Source organism: Macrotis lagotis, chromosome 4 (assembly GCF_037893015.1).
Source record: "Macrotis lagotis isolate mMagLag1 chromosome 4, bilby.v1.9.chrom.fasta, whole genome shotgun sequence".
Classification (NCBI taxonomy): Eukaryota; Metazoa; Chordata; class Mammalia; order Peramelemorphia; family Peramelidae; genus Macrotis; species Macrotis lagotis.
Window position 1 is genome coordinate 267,606,457 of NC_133661.1, and position 6,899 is coordinate 267,613,355.

Sequence of the window (6,899 nt, forward strand, 5' to 3'; positions counted from 1 at the left end):
CAATTTGTTATAGATTATACATATTCAATATGCAAAATATATTACCATATTAGTCATGTAATGAAATATAATACAGATTCAAAGTAAAAAAAACCAATAATATAAAAAAGTATGCTATGATCTGCATTCAGACTCTTTCAGTTCTTTCTCTGAAAGTGGATAGTATTTTTTTTTTATCATGAATACTTTGGAAATGTCTTGAATCATTGTAAAGCTGAGAATAATTTAAGCATTCATAATTGGTCATTGTATAGTATTAGTTAGTATTTACAATATTTTCCTGGTTCTATTCACATTACTTTGTATTAGTTCATATAAGTCTTTCTAGGTTATTCTGAAAGCATTCTTTTCATCATATAGTAATATTCCATTATAACCATATACTACATATAACCATATACTACAACTTTTCAGCCATTTTCCAATTAATGAGCATTTCCTCAGTTTCCAATTCTTTGAAGTAACTTTTTCTAAGAGTTTGAGAAAAGGAGTAAAGTTATGATACTTGAGAGCATCATAAGATTTAGTGAAAAAAATTTAAGAATGAGAAGAAACAGGAATATTTGAAGAAATCAGTAAATAGGGACTATTTGAAAGTTAAAAACAGTGATTTGAGGTTGCAATTTCTTGGAGAAGAAAGGAAGAGATGGGATCAAGAATTCATTTAGTGGGGTTGATTCTAGTAAGGAAAAGAGTCACCTCATTGTCAGAGATTGGTAAAAAGAAGAAAGGAGAAAGGAATGATGTCATGATATTTTGGAATAAAAGAGAAGGGGAAAAGAGGGAAAACTTTGTGAATGGTCTGAATTTTCACAATAAAAATTAAGAAGTAAGTTTTTTCAACTAAGGTGAGAAGAGGGAAGATATGACAGACTTTAAGAGAGAAGAGAGGGTAAGTAGTTCACCATATTTCCTATGTATAAGACCCACCCTTTTTCAAAAAAATTGGGGTCTAAAAGCTGGGAGTCTTATACAGTGGTTGTAGATTTTTTAACTTGCATTTCCCACTTTTTATGCTTGTTTTTGTGCTCATTGTTGTAGATATTTTTACTTTGCATTTCTCATTTTTTCACATTTGACTTTGCACCCATTGTTTCTCATTTGTTACCAGTATATTAGGTTACATTTTGTCACATTCTGCCCAGAAATGGCTCAGAAAAGATTTTCATCCAGTGCTGAATTCAAGTTCAGAGTGATCCAGTTTGCAAAAGGGAATGAAAATCAAGCTGCTGAAGGTCAGTTTGGTCCTCCTCCAACAGAGAAAACAATCCAAGACTGGATATAGGAAGAAAAAACCGTCCTGAAAACACCCCAGAAGAAGACCATGAGAGGCAGGCAGCCAAATGGCCTGAGTTAGAGAGCGAATTGAAGAAATGCATTGAAAAGCAAAGGGCCAGTGGAATTCCTATGTCCACAAAGATGGTTCAGCAGGAGGCAAGAAGAGTTGCTGATGAAAAAGAAATGAATGATTTTTTTTTTAGTTTTTTTGCAAGGCAGTGGGGTTAAGTGGCTTGCCCAAGGCCACACGCTAGGTAATTATTAAATGTCTGAGGCCAGATTTGAACTCAGGTACTCCTGACTCCAGGGCTGGTGCTCTATCCACTACACCACCTAGCCACCCCTGTAACATACTAGTCTACATGGTTGTTTGGCTTCCTCCAGTTCTGTTGAGTATAACAGGAATCAAATGATGAGAATAATTCAGGGCTGAGATTTGACAGGAGAGGAGCAACAATAGGATGAAGAAGTTGAGTCCAATGTGGTTAAGTCATTTGGCAATATTTAAAAAAATGAAGAGTTGAGCTTTGAACCCATGTCTTCTGAATCCAGATTCATACATACTACAACACTGTGCTTCTTTTCAAACCTTAGATTTTGAGAGGATCATTTTACTCACATACAAATGCATGGAAGTAGAAAGGCCATGGGACTTAATTTAGAAGATGCCAGGGTATTTGAGACAGTGAACTAAATGAAGAATCAGGCAACCTAGATTCAGGAGTATGCTTGAGTCAGCTTTAACCTGTTAATGAGAGCTGATTGTTAAGTGTTCAATGATCATTTACACATCAGAAATGTCTGACATTATTGAAAAACAACATGGACAATGAGCTTTAAGTAAGACTTTGAGGGGAAGTGGTGCCAACTCTAGAGAGAAGATTGCATCTAATCTGATATACTTCAGTGATCATTGGAATCTATGGCTCACCTGGCCAACCAGGAAGCAAATTCTTTCCCTACAGAAGTCAGACTGCCTATCACCATATAATGAAAATGTTCCCTTTTCTCCCTTAGAGATTTTGATATTGAGGAAGTTGCTCTTCTATGAATGGCCCCCGGGGTACATCTCTTCTACTCACAAAAGCGAAGTTAAAAATTCAGATCTTTATGAGAAGTTCTCTAACCACTGAGGAATCAAGAAATTTCTCATTGAGGGAGATGTTATTAAGAGTGAGAGATATTTATCTTATCTTAAATATTTTATGTATCTTAAATATAAAATACAATGGCATCCACTAGTTTTTCTCTCTGCAATTGGTGTTAAATCACTTGCCCAAAATTAAAACTTCTCTGAGGTACCACCTCACACCTCTCAGACTGGCCAATATGGCCAGAAAGGATAATGATCATTGTTTTTTTTTTCTATGTCAGTTTTTTATTATCACAGTAATAAGGACAACAGTTCTGGATTTTTATTGTGTGATGTAGGTTATGAGGAGAGGGGCAGTAATGAGAAGAATGACAATATAGCAGAAAAGTGGAATCCAGATACAAGGCCTGCATCTCTGCAAGTCACCAATGTCCCCAGAACTTCCAGTCATAGCAAAAGAAAGACAGGGGCTGTCAGGCATTCTTTTTCCATCTTCAAACTGGGGTTGACTAAAGAATAGGTATCCCTTAAGTAAATTCCCCCCAATTATAATAAAAACACTGCCAATCCTTATCCCAAGAGGAGGGAAAAGAAGTAAAGCTGGGGTGGGTGTGGGTGACTGAAACATTAAATATAGGGAAATGGAAGGCCCTGAGTGGGGAACGTGTTCCAGGAGGGAGTCAACTAATGAATATCTTCTCTCACTCTGTTGCTGGTTTTACTTGTTTCACTGCCTCTAGCTGGGATAGTAGTTCATCCCACTGAACAAACTGCTTGGAGAGGAGAATCGTCATCTTGTTGTACTCTTCTAGGAGTATCTTGGTTGCTTCAGAGACTTCCTCACACTGATCCTACTGCTGGATGTGGATCTGTGACAGGGCCTGCAGCTGGGCAGCATGCTTGGGAACTGCTTTGATGTGAGAACTGTCCAGGAGGGGAGCCAGGGCCTCCACCTGCTCCAGCAGTGCCCCTTGGGAAAGAATAAACTGTTCCTCTGCTAGGATGAATTGCCATTTGGCAGCATTAGGAACAGTGATCCAATCAATATACTCAGGATCCAGGTATTTTATCAGGTCTTCAATCTTTTTATACAGGACTTTAACCCTCCCCCTTTTGTTGGAAATGTTCCCCAAAGCCACCTGCACCTTAACCAAGCCATCAGCTACCTTCTGTGAGCCCTGCCCGCCCCGTACACACAGCACTCCAGCTCCTCTATCCGGGCCTGTAACTGCTGCATTTCGGTCAGAGCTGCCATCGCTTCAGCCAGAACCAAGAAGCGATAATGATCATTGTTGGAAGGGCTGTGGGAAATCTGGGACACTATTACATTGTTGGCAGAGCTGTGAACTCATCCAAACTTTCTGGAGAGAAATTTGAAATTATGCCCAAAAGGCAACAAAAATGTGCATGCCCTTTGATCCAGCAATACCACTACTGGGTCTATATACCCTGAAGAGATGATGAAAAAGGGTAAAAACATTACTTGTACAAAAATATTCATAGCAGCCCTGTTTGTGGTGGCAAAGAATTGGAAATCAAGTCAATGTCCTTCAATTGGGGAATGACTTAGCAAACTGTGGCATATGTATGGAACACTATTGTTCTATTAGAAAACAGGAGGGATGGGAATTCAGGGAAGCCTGGAGGGATTTGCATGAACTGATGCTGAGTGAGATGAGCAGAACCAGAAAAACACTGTACACCCTAACAGCAACATGGGGGTGATATTCAACCTTGAAGGAGTTGCTCATTCCATTAGTGCAACAATCAGGGACAATTTGGGGCTATCTGCAATGGAGAATACTATCTGTATCCAGAGAAAGAACTGTGGAGTTTGAACAAAGATCAAGGACTATTACCTTTAATTTAGAGAAAAAAACTGATATCTTGTTGTCTGATCTTACTATCTCTTGTGCTTTATGTTTCTTCCTTGGGGATATGATTTCTTTCTCATCACATGCAATTTGGATCAATATATACCATGGAAACAATGTAAAAGACTGACAAGTTGCCTTCTGGGGGTAGGGGGGAGGGAAGTAAGATTGGGGAAAAAAATTGTAAAACTCAAAATAAAATCTTTAAAAAAAGATTAATTTCTATGCCCCCTCCCCCCAAAATAAATAAATCACTTGCCCAGGGTCATACAGCTAGTGTCAAAGGTAAAGGCTTAATTTTGAGCTCATATTCTCCCTACTGGTGCTCTATCCACTATGATAGCTAGCTGCCCCTAGCAGCTTTTTTTGATAAATATTCTCTAATATATATATATATATATATATATATATATATATATATATATATATATATGCATATGATCCTTGTAGAGAAACATGAAGTGAGGAAGGAGATGAGAACTTTAATGAATGAGTAAATACAAATCATAATATAGATTATGATTTTGACATTTTCTGTTCTAACCTGGGAGAATCAGAAACTCTAGTTTCACTTTAAGGAAAAGGCCAGGTTTGAGAATTTAGCATACCATCTGGTGGCTCTTGCAAATATAACATGCTAGAGTGAATTTTGCCCTTCCCATTGGTTTTTCTGGCCCTCTCACCAATGTAAGTGAGTACTTCCCCCCAAGTTTACATATGCAGTTATTCCTTCCATATTTTGACTTTCCCCACCATGATTTCGATATATTGTGATTTGCCGAAGAAATTAAATGGGAATTATTGGGGAGCTTTGAGGAAGCAGATGACACAGAAAAAGTTTAAGAACACAGAATTGCAATATACATATATATATATGTAAAAAGAGAGTATTGTATAACATCAACATATTTTAGCCTTTAATACCATAATAATTCAGACTTCTCTGGTATGTAGGGATGGTCAAAAATTTTTATATGACTTTTCCAGATCACTGGGGTACCACACCCCTAATTCCCGTAATATAAAAGGGATAGCTATGTATCCTTTCTTTCAGGAATTTTGCTCTACTGAATTAGAAGCTTTTTATGTAGTCAACAAACATTATACACTAGTGAGATAACATTAACAAAACTGAAATTCACAGGCTCTGTATTAAAACTTTTACCCCAACTGTTGGAAAGAACATAATTTGAGAGAGGCTACAGGGGCTCAGGAAAATATTTTTGGGAAGAGGTATTTGTATAAGGGGTGATATTTGAGTGGAGCCTTGAAGGCAGTTAAAGTAGTCTAAAAGTCAGTGATAAGGAAGAAAGGCATTCCAGTCATTTTGGATAACCTCTGCAAAAGCATACTGGTCAGAGAGAACCATGTGAGTAAGAAATGATATAGCAGAAAAAAGTAAATAAATCACTGTAATGTATGAAAGGAATGTGAACAGGAGTGATATGAAATAAATCAGGAAAAAATAGAATGGAGTTAGATTGTGGAGGGCTTTAAATGATAAGGTTAGCAAGTTGGCACTTTATTCTAGAAACAGAGAGTCATTAGAGATTAAGGAGGAATTGTCCTTTGCTTTCTCTCTTTGAAACCTCAATCTCTATGAGAGCTTCAGCTATCACTTCCATTAATGCAAAATTTTTATTTCAATGTTGATCTCTCTTCTAAATTCCAGTTGCCTTTAGAAGATTATCTATTGGAGCATCTTGAATGCAACATGTCCAAAACCTTGCTTATTCTCTTTATCATTTGACTGGTTCATCATTCTGATTTCATTGTTTCTGTAGCCAAATTCAACAGTTCTGCTATATTTATAATCTTGTAGTCATTTTTGCTTCTCCCATTTTTCTTAGCTTCCATGATCCTTTATCAATGCCTATTTTATACCATCTCCATAATTCTAAAATCTGTTCCCCTCCTCTCTAGTCCCATTGTCATCAACCATGTACAGATACTCATTACTGTCTGTTGTTGTTCAGTTGTGTCTGACTCTTTGTGACATACTTGGAGTGGTTTTGCTTCTTCAGTTCTTTTTACAGATGAGGGAATTGAGGTAAATAAGGTTAAGTGACTTGTTGAGGGTCACACAATTGAGACTGGATTTGAACTCAAGAAAATGAATCTTTCTGACTGCAGGTCTAGTGAACAATCTAGCTTCCCTTCTCTTACCTTCCTAAACTATTGCAATAGCTGTATTGTAAATCTTCCCACCTCTGTTCTTTCCCTTTTCCACTTATCTTCATATTGCTGCCCAATATCATCTTCCTCATGCATAGATCTACTCAAATCATTTCTCTGCTCAAATATCTTCAGTGGCTCTTCATTGTTTTTTTAGTAAAGTTAAAAAAACTGTTTGGTATTCAAGGCCTCTAGTGTCTTGATAACTGCCTACCCCAGTTCTTATTTTCCCCTTCTATGTTCTATCCATTACTGCTAAACAGATCCTCCCTCTGCCCCTTAACACATGCTGTACTCAACACCTCAGTGACACTGATCATGACATTTTCTATATTTAGAATATTCTGTGAAATGTTCCTTGATAATAGTCTTCCTTCTGTCCCATTGATATAGACATCCTAGATATAACAATTTATTTTGCAACTCTAAAGCCTTTGCTGCACAATATTGTACATTAATAATAGTTGGCATTTAATTTC

General features: G+C 37.2%; 1 pseudogene; it reads right to left on the bottom strand.

The window, feature by feature from the left end:
* Positions 1 to 2,915: 2,915 nt before the first annotated feature.
* On the bottom strand, positions 2,916 to 3,626 carry LOC141520412 (dynactin subunit 3 pseudogene; annotated as a pseudogene).
* Between the last annotated feature and the right edge of the window lie 3,273 nt (positions 3,627 to 6,899).